A 20,692-nucleotide genomic window follows, 5' to 3' on the forward strand; every position below is an offset into this window, starting at 1 on the left:
CCTAGCTTCATGCAGAAGCTTTTATGTCTTTATTAATTCTTTCTTTTTACTTCTAAGAAGAAGCAACCTTTTACTGGAAAAAATAATGTTTTTACTTATCTATCTATCTATCTATCTATTTATTTATTTTGCATTTTGAATGTCACAGTCCACCACTGGAAATTTGGGATGGTAAAATAACCCTCCCTATACTTACTCACTGTGAATCCAAAACCAAAACCCAGGCCTGGGCAAGCTCCAGATGTGTTACAGGCCTCTGAGACTAAAAATAAACAGCCAGAGAGCTGGCTGGAAGGAGAAGCACTCSCTCCTGCATCCCATCCATTCGTTGCTAAGCCAGGCTGAACTGGCTTAGCATCTAAAAGCTGCTGATTCTCAAACCCAGGCTGTCACAGTGGGCAGCTGGGGAGAGTGGACAATGTCTATTCACGTGCCATCTTTTTAACTCTTTGGAGTTCTTTGATACCTGTACTGTTTTCTGCCATGAGACAGAGCAGATCTCCTTTGCAGAAAGCTCTACAGCTGACAAGCACATAATGAAAACTATTAGCGTCTCTGAAGCAGCTCAGTATATGCTGATCACATAAACAAATAATTCAAATTCATCCCAACACCACCTTTGAAAAGAGCTGTGAAGGAGCTTCACATTTTTTGCATCTCTGAAATGCAATTGATAACATCATGAGAGCTATAATGTACAGACCATGAGAAAATATGTGCTTGGATCATTACAGTTAAACCTGGAGTAAGARCTGAAAGCTTTGGCCTTTGAAAGGCAGACTGGCTCTGTTTTGGAATGGTTTCATCTCCAAATAAGAATTGCCAATGTCTGGCATGTAGAAATATACTGTTCTGACTCAAGAGGCAGGCAAAATAGCAGGAAATGACTCTCTTTGAAAATTAGACCATAAATTTAGATATAGCTGTTCTGATCCTGGCAYGATTTGTTACAAATAAATCAACATATTTTTGGAAGAGCTCATGAACTSAAAAAATAAGTAAGTAAGTAAATAAATAAATAAATAGAGAGATAAGGAAGAATAGAAATAGAGTTTTTTATAGGAAACTAAACAGAGCGAAGCCAGTCTATGTTAACAGCATTATAAATTTCTGGTCAGTGACACTCCAGCCTATTGACAGCTGCCTCCTGATATATTCRGTATCACCAGGTGGAAGGAGCTCAGCACAGAGACTCTGGAGACTTGAATCTTTTTTTTCGCCTTTGGCTTGGGCTTGTCACTTACTCTCCAGCTGTCCCTGCCCTTGGTTCTTTTTCTGCCTTTTTTTTCTATTTAAAGGGCAATACATAGAATAAGGGGAGAAGGGGGCCAAAGCTATATTCCAGACTGGAAAGCTGCATGCCCAGAACAGGCTATGCCCCTGCTGCTAAAGCTCAGGGAGGCAACTCCTGGTGCAAGCCCAGAGGTGCACAGACCTAAAGYAGGGATCGAAAACCATCAGGATCTGGGAAAGGGTTAGGGGCTTACCAGGCAAAACAGCTGGCCTAGGYTTGGTTTGGGTGGGCAATCAGGGATTATCTGCAACAAAGTGACCCAGGAACTAACCCCCTAACTAGTCATAGGCAGATCYCAACACTACGGGGATATCATGGTTCTAGCTTTGCACTATATCACTCTGCTCCTATCTCTAAAGCCMCCTGCTCAGCCCAGGGATACTTCTTAGCAGGACACACTGTGGCAGGTTAGCACAACGTGGACACAGCTAGAAAGGAACTTCCTGAGATAGTTTCTTCACCTGGTTTRAATTCATTGGACAAGCTGAGCTGAAGGAATCTTCATTTTTAATCTCTGCACCCTCAGGCCGAATCYCACAAGAGGAAAGCAAAGGACCACTTAAGAAAATGTCTCAGATCTGGGAGAGGTCTTGGCRGAGGAAATGTGTCAGATTCCAGAAATCTGGTTAAAGGGAAGTCATGGAAAAATATCCACATCTGCTGATCTGCATCACAAAAAGGTGGCTGATGTCACCAGAGGGGTGGGGAAGGCAAAAGAAGAGCCCAGAACATGGTTCACTTGGCACTATTCTCATTTCCTCTGTTGGAATCTCACTGAGCCCTGTGAGGCAGGCAGGGTTGTACACCTACCTCTTGTTTGCTGTCACACATTCACTTTAGGAGCAGTACATACCTGGTCTGCTGTAATGCAGTCTGCTATGGAAAACGATGGAGTGTGCTGATTCACAGCAGGGGAAGATCTAGCCCAGCAGCTGCTAAAAAGTGTAATTCTGACTCCATTTTCTAAGAATTGACTTGCAAAAGAAGTAATGAAATAGCAAAACTTCTAGGAAAATCTAGGTAGGCAGAATATTATTTTTTCCTTTCATATTTAAGGATGATACCATTGTTAGACTCTGCTAGGTCAAAAAAAATTTAGCAGCCACATGCAGACAGTCCTACGTAGCTCTTTGTCTATGTAGAAGGCGCCTCAAATATCACATCAGACCCATATAAAGTGACTGTCTCAAATCTCCTTTAGACATTTACACCAGTGCAATGCGAATAGTATTAAATGGGCGATAATATTTGTAAGACAAGCATTGTAAGGCAACAGCCAAGAATTACAGCAGTGGAAAGAGCTTCAAAATCCTATTGTAGCAAGAATCAAAAGATTTTACCCTCTTAGTGAGCCTGTCTTTCCTTATTGATGGTCACGTCATATCCATCTTAAGTAGACTCAGCAATACTAGAGGAAAATAGGCAAAGAACATAGCATCAGAGCTGAGGTCAAYATCTGGATGGACTTAGGCTTCACAAAGGAATTCACTGACTCATTGGCACATGTTAGGACTGTCATCTCCTCTGCAGCATTTAATCTCTAATCATGAGAGCCCATCGGAGAAAGACTTGGCTTTCAGGAATATTAATGGAGTAATAATGCTAGGAAAAGGGAAAATAACAAGACAAGAAACTGAATAGTTTTAGAAAACACCAGTACGTCTCCCACCCTACACACACATAACACGTACACACATATATACACAAGGAGGGAGTGGCCAAAAGAATGACACTGAAAACTAACAAAGTTACCAGCTGGGTGCTTGAACGGGAATGGAATAGGAGTCCCATCTGTGCTCTGACCCCAGCTGATCTTCATGGGCTCCAACAGTGATGCCAAAGGTTTGTGGAGTGACTGAGGTCTCCTTATGACCTTGGCAGGGTGTAACACAGACTCTCCCAGGCAGGATATCCGCACCAGCATGTCCCCACTGCCCTTGGGCAGTTGTGCCCAATTGGAGGAGAGAGAAGGAAGTCGAAATAGAGTAAGAGGTGATGGGCAGGGTTTTCCTGTTGCAATTGTTTGGAGGAACACGGGACATAGTGTCACTTCTGGACAAAGTGTGCCTCAGATGAGTTGCTGTGAGTAGAATTCCCTCTCTAGTATACCCAGCATATCCCTGTCCTGCCTCTTCAGAGAACTTAAGATGTAAGTAGGGAAGAAAATGGTCTTTGATTTACAGCTCTCATGTTAGGTGGTCAGTGGTCTCTTCTAGGTCCTAAATGTGAGGGTTCACAAACCACGGCTGGGACAAACACTTCCATATTCAAGCAATCACAGTAGACTTTTGGCTCCTTCTGGACAGTCAAAAGCTGCAGAGTTTGAAGCTCTGATTCTGCCCAGCACGTCTGCACTGCTAATCCTAATCCAAACCTCTGTGTTAACCAGAGCCAACTGAGAACAACAGCCTGTAGAGCTATGCAGAGGCATTCTGCTCTGCGTAGCATGCTTGCTAACCTGGACCACATCCTTGTCTTCCCTCTCCTGAGGCCTTTATCCACATATGGAGTTTCCCTGGCCAAGGTAGCAGAGGAAGGGCGCAGAGCCAGCATGTTATTCCATGCATCTGGGCCCACTGTCCTAGTCTTCTACAGATTATGAATGAACTTCTGAACCTCTTGAGGTTTATGGATCACAGGTGATGACAGGAAGTGATGGGGATCTTATTTGCTCATGACTACTCAGCTGCTGTTCCCCCTTACTTAAACTATTGTTTTATTAAGTTCGTTCATCATGATCAGGAGCATCTGGAAACAAGCCTCGTTTGATTGTCCTATTGCAGTGACTTCAGACCCCAAACCATATCCCTCAGAGAGCTAAGGAAATTCCAGTGGCAGTTCCTGCAAAGGGGAGAGGACAACTGCTCAGGTGTGCCCTGCTCCACATAGGAAAGGCCTGGACAGAGGAAGGAATTTAGAGTCTGACTTGATTTTGCACGATCAGTTCTTATACCCTCCCCCCCACACACACACACACACACTTCTAGCTTCCTACCTATCGCAGCTGCGGTTTCAGTTTACCCAGAGGGTCATGCACTATCACTACCCTGCTCTATTCCTAARTTGTAGCATCAACCTGAGAGTCATTCTGTAGACAGCTTCCTGTGGCCCTTCTGCACAAGGACCACAAAGCAGTAATGAATCTCAGGCACTTACACTGTGCACAATAATCAGCTGAGCAAGGGATTGACAGTAATAATTCCCAGCAACCTAGGAGGCCATTTTCTTCTCAGACTCTGGATGAACAACTACTCTAAGACAGGCCTTAACACATTTGCTTCCCCTTTTTTGATAAATCCTCCCAGTCTTGGATAACCCAGGACATCTTTGTGTGTACTCAACACAAAGGTCTCCAAGAGTACATTCTAGGAGACCACAAAAAAACAGAGCACAGAAGGCATCCAGCCCAGTTTATTGAGAGTAAGTTGTTATGTCAGGCTGTTGTTATGCCAGACTTCTCAGAAAGCAGAACTGTTTGTCATGCAGGTGTTGTGGGAGCTTGTTTCTACACTGTAAYATACGTCAGAGAAGGCAGCCAGGGTCTCAGTATATCACTCGCCTCCTATAATGGTAGTGCTGGCCCCCTGTGGAAGAGAATGTAGAAAAGCTAGGATGAKAAAGTCTTTTTGGTCAGAAAGTTGTTAAGGTCATTAATGGCAAGAGWTAATTGTCCAGTATACTCATGGAACCCGTTACGCTGATGGATTTTCATAACATAAGATTCTCAAGCATCTCTGGAACTAAAGATGTAGTGTGGCATAGGGGTCACTATGTGTTTATGTTTGCCTAAATGTGATCATCTAACAGCTTAACTGYGTAATCTAGGTTACCTCTTTTGGTAACAGGTAGATACGCACATTTTCAGATCCATTTGACCTRTCTTGTGTCATCTCAGACACATGCCTACAAACCCAGCTAGTACTTATCAWGCCCTATAAACTTCTGCTTCACCACAAGTTATGCTATGCGGGGTTATAGGGTAAGTATACGCATCTCCTAATCATTCTTTTATGGTTAGGGTAGTTCTCTGTCATAACAACCTGGTATGACTCAGCAGCTAGTGACGAGGGGYGGTGATTTTGTGAGGCTGTTTTTCTTATATCTCCCAAATTCCCTACTTGAGTATGAGTAGCTATCATAAAAGATTTAAGTATGACAGCCTGTCAGCCTCCTGACAGTTAAAATGGCCTGGATGCCATTATGTCTGCAGACAACATTATCATTTCAGCTTTCATATTGGCTGCACAGACAAGATCTTAAAATGTCCTTGCCTCATAGRTGCATCATCCTTGACCTTGAAAACATAGAAAGAGGTTGTCAAGGCTGGTTACAGGGTAAGCCCTGCACCTCTAATTCCACCATGTTTTTTTCAGAAATTCTCATCCTGTGACACTGCTCAGCCCTGAAAGACTGTACCTCCTGTCCTTCCACTTCTCCTTCTSTTGCCATGCTTCCTTCCTTGCCTCCTGCCTCGTCGCCTGCGCTGGGAGCTCCTCCTGCTGCGGTGCTGGCCATGTTGCCTGTGTCTCACCATTTCTGCTTTCAAGAYGGCAGAGCTGCTTGTTTCTCTGCTGGATGGTCTCGCTCTGTATCRGATGGTGAGCTGACCCATATCTGACCTATTCCRAGAGGYGAGCAATTATGACGTATAAGCGTTAYGATACGTTTGTGATGTAAAAATGTTAGGGCCACTTTTGCTACATAGGGAAATACCCATATATGGCCATTTGCATTTCCAGCACAATAGAAACTGCTTCATGATTGGCCTTTGACTGTAAAATAAGAGCTTTTCTTCTCGTCTCTGAATCCATAAACTCAAGGCTAAAAATTTATCTCTCAGTTTTCACTTCAGGGTTTTCATTGTGCTAGAGGAAAGACAAAAACATTGAAATTGAGTTAGATGATCTTCGCAACAGAGGTGAAACTCAGTAGTTCAAAGCCCATCCACGTAACTCTCTTCTACAAGGCTCTTTGCTCATATTCAGCTCTGACATGACATGACAATGAAAGGAATAAAAGTGTTAGAGAAGAAAGAGAGGAAAAGGGAAGCATGCAAGGAGAGGAAATAGAAATTCGCAATTGATTTCTATTAATGATTTTGCTTTCAGTCCAAAAATTTCTCCCATCAAAGCATTGATGTCTGCCTTGTAAGAATTAAATGTCAGGAAAACCAAACCACTCTGTAGCTACATATATATATAATTTTTCTGCTCTCTTGATGATGTGACACATGAATACTGTGAGGTTATTTCTATTGTGCAACCAACGTATTGTTATACCACATAGCAGGATGGAGCTGACCTTAGAAACTTCTAGCACAAAATAAATTGAGACCCTCCCTTGGAAATGATGCTAGCAGTATGTATCACAGTAATGATAGCCTTTAGGCCTTGTTCTGGAGTCGTAGGGAGTTTAGGAGATGTTATATTCTCCCATTTCCTCCCTGTTGAAACTTCCCAGTGAAGGTCTTTGAGCACCAGGATGTGTCACTTCCAAAAGGAAGTTTGGGCATAGTCTGCAGCAAAAAATCAGATGACTAACCTGGAATGAGATAGACAGAAGGATGCAATGTAGAGCTGTTGCTGTTCCCAGGCTTTTAGGTCTGATTTCCAGAACTATCTGTTTAAAAAATGTGAGTTGTGTAAATGACTTCCATTATGTTAATCAGATTGATTAATGATTTATGCATAGAATACATATATAATTTAATCACAGCATTTTGCATAACAAAACATCATCCATCCTACATAAAGGTCTCAGAATCTAACCATAAAATATAAAAATAAATACTGAAAACAAACCCAACTTTTCCAAACAGTAGAGCGTTTCAAGTATTTAATGTCAAAATGTAGCAGACAAGGTTTGTTACAACCTAAAAGCCTACACCACAACATGGATACCACAGAGAGGACTTCATAATAACTGTAGTTAAAGGGAAAGAAAGACCTTGTTTTTCTTTTTYAGTGAGACCAGTAGATCACAGTTGCTTAATGAATTTATCTTTATTAATTATAGTTCAAATAAATGGCATGATTGTAACAGGTGCATTATTTCCAACATCTTTATCAATGAGATCATGATAATGATTCACAACTAACAATTATCTACCAATTGTAAGTTTTTGTAAATTGTAACAGTTAATGTTACTGAGTGATTACTAACTTCATATTTACATTGCTGTTGCCAAAACAGACATTAAGTATAGACAAGGAATTAATTGTGGTAGGCTCTTTATTAGCAAAAAAATAAGGCTGCCAAAAACAGTCGGGCATAAGCATTCAGAAGAGCACAAAGCAATAAGAGTATTCATGGAACACTGATCACAATATATCAGTCACTAAATAAAGGAGTTTTACGTAGACAACAAAGCAAGAGCTTTAAGGTACCCCAGAGATTACAAAGAAAGTCGGTAGAAGTTTGGGGGAAGTTTCTCCCAGGAAGGAGTGGCAGAATGGGACAAAGAATAAAGGCACTTATTTGGAGATCTGTCAGGTAGAGGAGAGTGAAGGCATTATTTTTTTTGATCACAGAACTAGAAATAATGAGGCTGAATGTAAGTGCAAGATCACGTGATGAACATGTATTCATTGCAGTCACAAGGCTATTCTGTAACAAATATTAAAATTGATTGTGCATGATCAGGTATCATTTTTCATATTTTAAGAGTGGGTTCTGTTTTCTTTCCATACATGAAGATTACTATTAAAAATAAAAAAGCAATTGGCTTATGTAATTCAGTCAGTGTAAGTTGTATTTTTTATTTTTATAATTATGTCTACAATATTGCATGGTGTCCTACCTAAAAGCTTGTTTCACAGTATACGAACAATTACTGGCATTAGACTAAGGRACCTCAGTTTAACACAACAATCTCAATACACTGGAGAAGACCTACTGATACTCGTCATCTCTTCTAAGGATGAGGAAAGATTAATTAGCTCCTCAAGTTGTATAGAGACAGGTTTATCTGGAATAACAAAGCAGCTTGAGTCAGCTGCAGATTCTTCACAGAATCCTTCCTTTATTTGTTAGTGCAAATTGGAGAGGCTGGCAGAGAAGAGGGAACAGATGAACAGAGCAGAGGATGCACCAAACATTGAATTTTGTCTTTCAAACTGCAGAGCATAATGTGTGTTCCTGAGGTGTCCCACAGTTATTAAACAAGAGTAGCAAAGCTTAAGTTGTTTTCTATCCACATGAAGCAAGTTACCTCCCTGATAACATGCTTGTAAATCAAGAGCCACTTCCTTGCCATCAACAGATTTCCAGTACATACAGCTGTAAAACGGGCATGAAATCACAGGCAACTCACTAGCATCTGGGCTCTTTCAGTTGCCTAACCCTTGTGATCTGTGCTGTTAAACCACCCCTCTTGTACAATTGATCCAAAGGGCCAAACTCTTCATTTGCCTTTTCTCCTCTAAGCCAAAGAAATATATCAGGGGTAAATTTATTCACTACCACCACCACCATCACCTTTTTTTTAGTTTATAATCTTAATAGCCATCATAAAAGAAACGTAATGCAGTGTACATGTTCTTACACTTCAACAAAAGACAGCAATGTAGTTCTCAGACATTTTGTTCAAAGAGTGGCCCTAGGCAAAATCCCTTTGACTACAGTATAGATTCATTCTTTAAAAATCATGAGTTTATTAATTTTTTTAGTGTGTTGTATTTTAGTGTGTGTATGAAGGAAGCTTCTTCATGAAAAGAAGTACCCTTGATGTGTAAAAAAGAATCTTTCATAGAAAGTGCAATCATGTTACAGCAAAGACAGAGGTTTACATTTTTGTAGGCAGAAAGTGGTTTCTCATTGACTTTCATCCCACTGTTTCATTTTCAAGGCTACTCAAAAGGTACACCTAATTAAGTGCAGCATGTTGGCCATGACTGAGGAGGGAAAGCAGTAGAAGTCCATAAAATAGAAATACTTCCTCACTGCTTGCATATTGCAGCCTTAAAATGTATAGGAGATAACTATGCACTGTGCAGGAAAATAAAGTCAGGAGGTTGCAGTCGCAGTCATTGGGAGTGCTAACAGATCAATTTGATGCATGAATGCAAAACCAATTTGATGAATTCATGGAATGAAAAAATACATCAAAAATGCAGAGATATTCTTCTGACCCAGGATGTCTGGCCAGGAAGAGTAATATAGGGGTAGGAACACCACTTGCTCATTCTGTTTCAAAGACATCTGTTTGCTGCTGCTTAAAACAGGATGCTGAACAGACCTTGCTAAAACAAGCCAGACCTTTCTGTGATCTAACTGTGGCAGTCCTCACATTCTTAACTGATCATTTCTGTGGATACAGTYATGTGCCCTGGCTGCAGAAGCCATGCTGAGAAAAGCTGCATCAAGAAATAGTGCCAGGCTGGGATTCAGAAGTGCACCAACCCATTTTTTGGTGTCCTTGTTGAGAGCAGGTTCATGTGCGCTCGCGTGCACACACAAACACACACATACACATACACACACCCCTACAGAGAGAAAAGACACCTCTAACAAGAAAGCACACTCAAGAGCTGCATTTTCCAAGTGTATTGACAAACTGGTGGCTTTTTGTCTCACAGGGGCAGATTTACTGGGCCTTGAAGCACATTACATATCTTGGTGGTTTGTTGCTTTCACTTCATTTTTATGTTGGTCATCTTTTTTTTTTCTCTTTTCCTTCTATTTTTCTTTTTTTTTCTTTGGAGTTTTTTGTTTTTATTTTGTTTTTCCACACTCAGGAAGTGGATGGCATGATGACTAACAAGCTAATGCAGAGATGAATTTCTGAAGACAGGTCTTTACAAGGAGGTCACACAGATCATCTTGCCTTATAGTAGTAGGTGGTCATAACACGGACGTACCCTGCAAAGACAAAATAGAAAGCAGCTCACCACCCACAACAAGTCCACAGACCAAAGAACTGCTTGAGATTGACAAGACTTGTTTGGGGAATTATGACTAAGGCACTGATGACTTCTGCCTTGTACCCTCCACAGACTTTTTGTGATGCCCTTGGACATTACTGAACTCTTCAACTCCCCATCACTCCYCTCTCCTGTATTAGCCATGTTATAATATGCATCAAAAAGGAGAGAACTAAGTATTAAAAAGATGTCGGTCACATTACCCTTCTTCTTCCTTATAGGTGCCCTCTTCCAGCTGCACCGCCTTCTCCTCCTAATTCTTTGTGTGGATTGCTGTCTCACTCTGCACCTTGCCATCTCAGCTTCCGTTCAGTTACTTTCAAGAGCCCAGGAGAAAAGCTTACATTTCTCAACTGTGAAAAGCCAACCTTCTTCTCTGATGGTGCCCGAGGTTGTGAAGAGGTGCCGGTGGGGCCGGCACTACTTAGGGCCTCGGCCATTATGACATAATGAATTGCAGTGGCTCTTGTGACCCAAAGTCGGTGACAGTGGCTGGTGCCTTCGCTGGAAAACTTATCTACTTGACAAACCCTAGTTTTTGCAGCCGTGATCATTTATAGTTATCAAACAGCTGGGTTTCCTATAGTCCCTGGTGCAGCTCACTCGTATGTCCAACATAGATTTGGGAATCTCATCTGAGTTACTCAACTCTCTTCTGCTAAGAAAGCTTGCTACTATTTTCTGACAGATTTAGTCAAATCTCTTTTTCTTCCCTTCTCAGAGAATTCTGAAACATGGGATTTTTTTCCCCAGTCTGGTTATATTCTCTAAGGCTTCCTCTTAAATATATGTTCTCAGCATCCTTTGYGAGGCAATACTTCATTTCCCACTTCAGGCAGGCTAAAGCTTGACTACCGCTATTATAGCTCAGCTGAGAAGTGATAATATGTTCACCCAAAGCAGTGGATATGGATAAATGGATAAAAGTGAACTGTCAGCATGAGACAGTGAAAAATAAGGGCATATAGGGACTAAGAAAGAAGAGGGACTGTCACACCGAGTGTCTGTGCAAAGCTGAACACTGGACTGGTCTGGYTGAGGTTCCCACTCTGTTAATGAGATTCAAGTTGGCTCTTTAAGCTCCCTTYCATTTCTTTTGTCAGTTTTTCAGGACAAGTTCAAGTTCCAGAGACCTGATATTTGAAAACTGAGAATAATGGCTCAGGATGGATTTGTGTCCAGGTAGCAATATGAGTCACTGCCTGCACTCTAACACCATGTAAAAACATTCTTGCAAATGACTGCTGAATGAAGCATTGTCAGACTGGCATTATACCCCAGGGGTAAGAACAGGGTAATATGAAAGTGTGACCATAGAGTTTGCATAGCAGAAATAGTATACAGCATCTTCACTCAATCAATCAGATGGGTCTTTAGGGGTATGTTGCTAGGGTCATGGAAAACCTACATGGGTTTTGGGAAGGGTTCCTGGAGCATTACATATGGAAGAYGAGGGCTAGATGTGTGAAGTATGGAGAAGAATTCTGGAGGGATTCCTATTCCACACTTTTCTTTAAAGCCTTTCAGCAAGACTAACAGACAGAGACTGAAAGTGCTCCATTGTCCTTCCCCTCAGTATATATCCTGCCAGAAAAACAATTTTCTTCTTAGAGAAAGGGACAGGSAGAGTCAGACTCTCTCTCCTTAGGGGTTGGCATAAGAAGAAATGCACTCTCTGTGGTCTTACAAAAAGTACCATGCTCGGTGTACCACCACCAYGGAACTTCAACCAGAGCTGGACCTCTTTCTTAGCTTCATCTATGGCCTTAAAGCCATTATTTAGCCCTAAATATTTCCATTTGTTTTGTATTTAGACATATGCTTCTAGGAAACAGAGCCTTCTGAAGGGGTGATATCTTATATTTTGTTGGTAGGGCAACTTTTTGGAGTCCCTGGTTGATTATCCCTGTTTACCTTCTGATAGCTATGTTTCCTGGATGGCTGCCAGGTGTTTTTCCTTTCTAGTTAATCTTATGGCAATGATCCTGGCCTTCAACAGATATATCGTGTTTGTCCTCCTGGCGTTCAATAGGATTCAAAAACATAAACACTTTTTTATGTGTTTCTGGGTATATCAGCATTCAGAAATCAAAGGCCTTCTTTATGAATAGCAGTCACATTCAGGACTTTAGCATTTTCAGATCTCTACATACACGAGTTCATGCTCTCTCTGCCCTGCAAAGCAATAAAGTTTGCATACGACTCTCCAAGCTTCTAGAAAACAAGGCTGAGGAATKAAAACTTTAAAAGCTCCCATGTCAGGAGCAAAAGCTACTCACATAAACAGGTAGCCTGGCATAACCAACTAAGACTGAGGTAACGCTTCACAGCAGGAAGCCTTGGCCTCACATGGGAGCACAGTGGGCAAAAATAATCCTTCATCTATCTACTTCTTTCTCCAAGAAATAATAACACCCTTTGGGACCACTGACATTTTTTTAACTCTGCAGCTCTATCATCTTTTTSTTGTCTTGTGCTGTTGAGTTCAGCTTCTGTATCTCAGTGATTTTCTGTAGCTCCTTCAATCCCACAAAGTGCTCTAGGAATACTGTTAACTGAATAAGACTTTTCTCTAACATCAACACTCAGCAATGCTGAGTTGAGAAAGCAACAGACCATGGCATCATATTATATTTGTCTGAGATAGGATTCAATATGAAGAATTAGGTCATTGTTTCAATGTCTACACACTAGTTAACTATTAATGAATTCACAGTCAATAAAATATCCTCTCTGGGTAATATCCGGTCAACAGTTAACCTAGTAGTTATGTTTAGAAAAGAGTTTATGATCAATCCCCTCTTGCCACAACCTTGTATGTTCTGGAACATTCAGTTTTTGGCTTTAAACTTTCCAGCAATTTTAGGGGGGCAAAATCAACTCTAACATGAGTAGGAGAAAGACTACAGCTTTTCAAAAAAATCTGCTTCAATATTTTCAAGACAGAGTTAAAAGAAATATGTACCAGYTTGGGATTGAAGTCTGCCATGGCAGTCATTTTCTGCAGAAATAATGACTGTTCTTGCTTGAGGAAAGAACATGTCTGTCTATCTCAAAGTCAGTAACACTGAAAAAAAATCCCATGCTGATAATTTAATTTTTTATTCTCTTTCTCTTACATGTACAGCTGTTGGGTCATCTCTGAAAGAAATTGTTCTGTGCAAGTTAATTAGATGAACAGTTCTCACAATTGTTTTGTCAAACTCCACTGTTTACAAGTTTTATTTGGAAAACTGTCCTGCAAGTCTTCAAATTTGATTGCTTGTGAATCTCATTGGGACCTTAAAAGCCAGGTTTGAATAAACTTGGTAGAGTTATAAAGTAATTTCAATGATACATACACACACACACACACACGTATGTATGTATGTATGTATGTATTACTTAGCAGTACTTAACAGTCTGCAGTCTTCAAACACTTGCAGTCTTCAAACATTTTAAATGTTAATAGTATTGTAGTGGTTAGCACCACATTTCATGTCTAAATGCCCTTAAGATGCATAATACCAAACAATCAAACAATCAAAACAATAAAAACCCTATAGTTCTTAGTTCAGTAGTTTTAAAATGACTCACRTTTTCAAATTCTGCAAAGAAGCTGAAACTAGCTTAAAGTTAAACCATTGCACTCAGAATCTGCTCTGTTTTTGACATAGTACTGCCTTACTACATCCAAATCTCTTACACAGTAAAGTCATGTATGCATATATCCATATGGGGCGGGAGGAGGAGGCACAGGAGCGAGTACAAAGCTGACTACAGAGCTGTGATAGGCAAAGGGTATAAACAGAGTTTCTCCAATGTTGAAGCTTTCTGTACACTAATATAGAGTGACTTGATTTTGTTTATGGTGTGGGACATGGATTGCCCAGAAAGTTCTTTTTCACAGGATTCATTTGCTTGGTCCCCCCTCATTAAAGTAAATCTGATTACATTTCAGACTCATTTTTTTTAAAGAAAGGGGAGCTAGCAGGGGGAGCTGGAACCACACACTTAGATAATTTCCATTCAAATCCAGCACAGTGGTCTTCTCAGCCAAGTCATACTTAGAGGACAGAGACAGCAGGGGAAATTTTGTGCCATTCTTTGATAGGCTTCATCGGCTGGATGAGGCATGACCAATCATCCATAACCTTGCAAGGCCCCGGAAAAGGCAGAATCATGCCTACATCACGTATATCTCCACTACCAAGACAATAGGGGATATTGTTGCCGGCTGCAGGGGTGGAAAGGAAGAGCATTTAAAGTTGTAGTAACAAGGAGAAATGATTATCTTGGCAGTGAGGAAGGGGCTGTCTGGCAGAGGACATTAGAAGAGTTTAAGAGGTGAGGTGTCTTGTCCCCTCCCTGGCCCCAGCCCCCATCCTTCCTGAGACATTTCATTATCCAAGCAGCAAGTTCTTTTCTATGATGGAGAAGAAAGAAATCAATTGTGTTTTTAAAAGCTACTTGGAGCCCATAAAAGGTGCATTGTTTCAAAATGGGTTGAGGGGGCTGGGTGCTTTGGGGGGAAAGGGTTGAACTTATACCATCATTTTGTCTAATTATGCCTGATGTTATTCCTGTTGTCATGTGGGTTACTACAAAGCCAACTGCCAGCTTGTGTCCCTGAGAGTAAAGACTAAACTGTTATGCTTGCAAGGACAGGAGGCTGATTCCACTCTCCCTCCTCCCTCTCCCACACTTCTGCAGGCACTAGCTCCTCCTTGGAACACCCGTAGGTTGTGAAGAGATGTTGGGAAAAGAACATGGGGGCAGAAACCATCYAGGAGATACCAGCCATTTTTTCCAGTTATGACACAGCCACCAGGCTTGTACTGTGAGACTCCAGGCATTCCTATTAGACTTCCAACCAGTGTCCTGGAAGTGAAGCTTTCTTCTGTTTGAATGATGAATTTGCCATGTCTGATTCCCAGTCCAGCCACACATTGAAGTTGACCCTGGAGCAAGAAACATCTTGTCATCTCATCCAGCTTCCTCTCAAAGACAGCTAGTCTTTGACAGAAGGAAGGCAGAGGCCTGCTGACAGTTGTGTATTGCCAACAAGGGAAGGTACAGACTCCAAGGCAAAACGGAGCAGGCCACAAAACCAGAGCAGCTACAGCTATCATAAACTGAAAAACCTCAGCTCCATCAGTAAGATCCACCTCCTCAACTGAAGGCCAGCTCTGGCAGATCCATGACTTGACTGTGCCCTACTGGCATCAACTTTCACCTCTTCAAGTTTAGGGACCTTGCTGGCCTTCCAAGAGACCCTCTGCTGATGTTCAGAAAACAAACAGAGCCGGAGCCCTCTCTGAGAGGCTCTTCAGACATGCATACATCTTCTTGTCAGTTTGGCTCATCTTGGCCCAGTGAGGGTGTATCCCAATAGAGGCTCTGGGAGAGGATGGAATTCCAGCTCTGCACTTAGATTTATGCCAGCTGAAGCCAAAATAAACATGGTTGGAATTYGATCCTTTGGCAGATCATATCAATTTAGGAAGCATACCTAATAGATGGGAATGGGTGRATTTGATTCACAGGACATAAACAACAGGCCAAAAGTATAACCTGATATTCAAGACAGCTTAGCAAATCCTTCTTTTATTTGCTTTCATTTTAACTTTCCTAAGCTAYATCCCCTGTGCTCTGGTTGGCCTAATAGGACACATCATTTCACCTTTGATTTGAAGCGGACATTCAAAACAGAGACTTATGTTTTGGGTAAAAATCTCTCGGTCTAGAAGCACTGAGGTGTACTATAAGCACAGTCAAGGACTTCCTAAGTCCTACAAGTCTGAATAGGCTTTTATAATATTCTTCTCTTGTTTGCACATATCAGAAAATATGTATTTGAAACCTGGTAGAAAACCAGGTTCAGAAGAAAAGCTCTTAGCTATATAAGGAGGTTGCATAAGGGAATCTTTTTTCTTTTATCTTTCCTTTCAGAGGACCATGATCAGCTCYGATTTATAAAGACATGTCACCCGCTCCAATCACAGTCTCATCTAAGCACCTTCTGCAGTACTGTAATGAACTCTTTCATGTTACTGTTCTCCCACCTTCAAAGAGTGTTCTCCTTTAGTTTATTTTTAATACGCAGGGACATACATTGCTATACATTAGTTAGGACAAAGTCACAAAAACAGATGCTCAACTCTGAAAGCTGTCCTTGTTTTAAGGTCACCAGCCTCAAACCCTCCTCCCCATACCCTCGGCCCCCTTTTTTTTTTAGACTGAATTAAGGTGAAAAACTCAGAACAAAAAGTGGGTCTTGGAGTCAACTTGGAAGATATCTGACTGGGTTTCTGTAGGTCAGACTTAGTGACCTTCAAAGCCAGACTGTAAAACTCACCTCTACACAGCAGTTTTCCCCACCCAAATAAATGAGTGTTGGGACCAACATGCTATAAGCCGTAACAATAGTTGTATTGAAGGRAAGGAAGATTTTATTGTAAGTTGGATTTAGGAATGAGTAATCATGCAAACAAACAATTAACTAAAATAAATATGAATGGCTTCCTTTTCGTGGGATGCTTTTAGTTTGACTTGTAGCAGGACCGGCATCAGGAGATTTCTCAGGGCTGAATCAACCCTTTAAACAAAGATAAAGGAAGCAYTGGCAATGAGAGGATAAATCCTGCTCTGGCTCTCCTATACATCATTAAATACTATGTGCATATATATTCAACAGGGCCACTTTAATCTACAGAATCCGGAAATACATTAAAATACCAAAGATTTGAGCCCAGATAAGGCCCACTTTATTGACCCACCGTCTGCTGAGCAGTATCATTCTATTTATTCCTGTAAATTTCACTGATGCAAGACAAGACACTTTTTTCTTTTTTCCTTTGGTGGTGGCTGTTTTCTGATTTCTTTCCCCCTGAGAAGGCAGGCTGCAGGATGCTTGCAGGATAGTTTATTACTACAAGATTGCTGTCTGCCTTATAGCTTCAGCTAGCTCAGCTCATCAGACCAGACACTTTGGAAATCCAAATGTTTATGAGGTCAGCCTTCTCCTTCTGCAGTGTATCACCACCTTGTTTACAAGGCCTGTTGTGGCCTATACTCCTTTGCTCATGGAAGGCAGCCACGCTGAGAAAGCAAAGCCAGATTCCAGGAATAAGGAGAGATCTTCATGCAAGAGAAAAGGCTGCCCTGTGAGTCTTTTGAGCGGGAGAGAAGGTAGCGGCAGATTATGCACATCATCGTTCCTTGCTCAGGAGCACTCCATTAGAAGGGACTGGWTCTAGATTTTTGCTTTAGGAACATCATGCTGATGAACCTTCAGAAAGGACTTTGCTGGAGATGCAATTGTAGGAATCACTGGAGTATTTTGAGATTTTCAAGTTAATTTGACAAGCAAGAAAAAAGATCAAGTCCATCAAAAGATTTTACTTTGACATTTTTGGAAAAAAAAATGTTTTGACTTTGTGTTCCCAAATGATTCCTTTCATTTTGAAATTCACTTGCATTTTTGAAAGATAACATTAAAAAAACAAAAGTTAATCCCAAAGTAAAATTTCACATTGAGGGAATGAAATATGCTGTATAGAATGGAAACAATTCTCTTTCATATTATGCAGATCAGATGCCAAACTGAAAAATTGCTATTCACAAATCTTTTTGTTTTCAGCTGAGGCCTAGAGCCCCATCTCCTGGAATCAGGTGATTATGTTAGAAACTTAATTTGATTGCTTTTGACATTTCTAGCCCTTGTGGCTTGGAAGGAGAACTTGAAAATGTTTTCTGCATAACCAACACTGTGACGTCTGCCTGAGCCTTTACGCAACCGGAAACAAATTTCCTGCCGAGTAATCTGTTTCAAGTTTATAAAGACAATGTTAACTCCAAAGCCCACTTGTGAGGCTCCACCAGCATCACCCATGGAGTGCTTGAATATGACCAGATGTGGCCTCCCTTTATTCAAACCTAGTTGTACTTAGTTTGCTCCCTCAACTGTCCCACTGGAGTACTTCAGAAGGAAAAACACACTCAACATGGGTAAGTCTGTTTCTTCATACAGTTCTGTGGCCTTGTTGGCACCAAGACCATCCATTCCCCTCTTCAACTTTCAGTGATGCTATATCATTTTGCAAAGACTATATTTTGTTGTTTCCTTTAAGGATTTGTATTCATGATCCTGGTCACAGGCAATGCCAAGATGTTGGTTCCAGTTCAATTCAGACCCCAGGAAAAGGGAAAATGACAGTGAGCAAGAGCTCACTGAGCAGAGACATGTTTTGCATGTCTCTGATGGCCCTGGAGATTGGGTAAAGGCCAGCCTGTCTACAGCTACAGCAGTGCAGGAGACTCTCTAACAGTATGGCTGTCCTTAGCGTTAAGCTCAGAAGAGAACCATCTTCAGCTTGATACAGAATCTGGTCCAATGACAAGACCATTTCCTCTCTAGCATTTGTATTGGCTTCAGCAATCTGGAGGTCTATCAAGACTGCCACTGCCTATCTCAACTGATTTACAGTTATTCATGAAGCCATGGTAACTTGACTGTGAGTCTGAGTCCTTCATTGTCATTTGCTCAAACTGAGCAGCTTTCAGGCAATCAGCAGTCGCTTAGAAACCAAGCTAGCTCACCCATGCCTGGTCATTTTGCTCATCTTTCCTCTGAACTGTCTCCACTTTGTCTCTCTCTTCCTGGAAAAGACAGCCTGAAATCAGTTGTCTTCTTACCATTTTTTCATAACAGAACAAACCAGCTAAAAAAAAGGTCTTTCCTCCCAAGGACAGAGGCTGCTGTTTAGGATTTCTGAGCTCCATGCTGTTCAGTTCCTGCTCTCCCACAGATTCAGTCTTAGGCTTTGCACAATTAAAGTCCATAACTTGTCCACCAGGATCCCCAACTGCAGAATGACAAGAGTAATCTTTCTTTCTTTCTTTAACTTGCAGTGGGTCTAGAAGTTATAATTCAAACCCAAATGAACTCCTTATCAAAACAAGGGAAAGCAAAAAAATACTTTTGTCTGCTTCTTAATTAGCCTTTTAAATAAAGCAGCCTGTCAAAATTTGGGAATGAAGGAGGTCCATCCGTCTGTCCTGCTGACACTCTCTCCTACCAACAGCTGCAGTTATACTGCAACCAGCACTAGAGCATTTGGCTTTTCATTTGGACCCTAGAAACCTCCTACAACAGGTTTCATCGGGCACTTGCCCCTCTTCCACTGAGTTTATTTAACCTGCTCCTAAGTGCTCAGCTCTGCATCCATTTGTCTCTCCTTTCAATTCTATTCCTTTTCCCACAGCAGTTCCTGTCATTCCCTGCAAGGCATTTCTGAAGAGTGTTGTATTCGCACACTTTCTTCAAAACATCTCATTCAATTCAGTCCAGGAACTCATCATTTCCCAGTACAGTGCTGCAGGCTTTTGCATCCTCTCTGCTGACAGAGCATCTCAAGGCTAGGAGAACGTTAGTTCAGAAATCTTTCTGTTGTTGTTTTTTTTTTTTTTTTTTTTGGGGGGGGGTGGCTGGTTTGATGGGGTTTTTTTTGAGGTGTGTCACCTCCAAGAGTTCTGGAGGAGGCCAAAAGAAAGAAAGACAGAGCATCTGCAGAGGAAAAGAACTAGTGCTGAACAAGAAGACAGAGGCTTAACACACCTGGTAATATCATCAGATGCAAGGATAGCAACAGAAAGTCAATGGAGAGGTGCCACAGGAGAGGAGCAGGAGATTTAAAGAACAGGATAACAGCAGACAACATTAGACTTGAGGGAAGGAGAGGAAATGTAAGGCAGGAAGTGTTGGTAGGCTGGGAAGAAGAGCAGGAAAGAAGATGTAGGGGCTGCTGGAGGCAAAGAGGACCAGCTTTGGAGAAACATGGCTATGCAAATAGGCAACAGCAGTTCCTGAATATCTTTCCAAGGCTTGCAGGAGGGATGAGGGGGAAGGAGGCATCTCTCTGCTCTCTGACCTCTGAAATTGCTGCCTTCAAGGATATTTTACATCCAGTATACCTGAGGCAAAGTGGATGCCAACAGCTCCACATAAGCAAAGAGGACAACCCAGAATACTGTCCCTGAAACCTGCTCTGGGAGGCCTCTTTCATTATCCTGTCCTCCTATATTAAAAGATTAAGGGAACTACCTGTTTGCAGCACCTAAATTAGCAATTATAAACTCACCAACCTGCCTGCCCCATGCTCTTGCCTCAGACAAAATGAACTGGACACTGAGAATATCACTATTCCATACCCACAAAATCAACGGTGAGAATTCATTTAACCACATGTAAAGAACATCACAGTTGCAAAGAAAGGCATAAACATCCCTGGTAAATGTCTTATAAACTGCATCATGTGTTTTTCCAACCCCTGAATGCCTAAAAAGCTGACAGCCTTCCAGGAGAATGCAAAAGAGAGGGTTTTGTGGGTGATCTGTATGTTGTCTTTGGGTGAGGCAAGGCTGCTAATAGGACATGACGATGAGTCCCCAAATTCCACCCTGAATCTAGAGCACACCTCTCAACCGCCAGGCCTAG

The 20,692-nt window shown here is 41.5% G+C and overlaps 1 long non-coding RNA gene across 1 annotated transcript in view; it reads right to left on the reverse strand.

The window, feature by feature from the left end:
• Positions 1-10,051: 10,051 nt before the first annotated feature.
• Positions 10,052-20,692, reverse strand: part of LOC146592475 (uncharacterized) — a 104,057-nt gene continuing 93,416 nt past the window's right edge. Inside the window, exon 3 of the long non-coding RNA XR_014896573.1 lies at positions 10,052-10,153. This is a non-coding gene — a long non-coding RNA (uncharacterized LOC146592475). The remainder of the gene's footprint in view (positions 10,154-20,692) is intronic.

This window comes from Rhea americana, unplaced genomic scaffold (genome assembly GCF_003343005.1).
Source record: "Rhea americana isolate MKP2758 unplaced genomic scaffold, rheAme1 scaffold_33, whole genome shotgun sequence".
Taxonomy (NCBI): Eukaryota; Metazoa; Chordata; class Aves; order Rheiformes; family Rheidae; genus Rhea; species Rhea americana.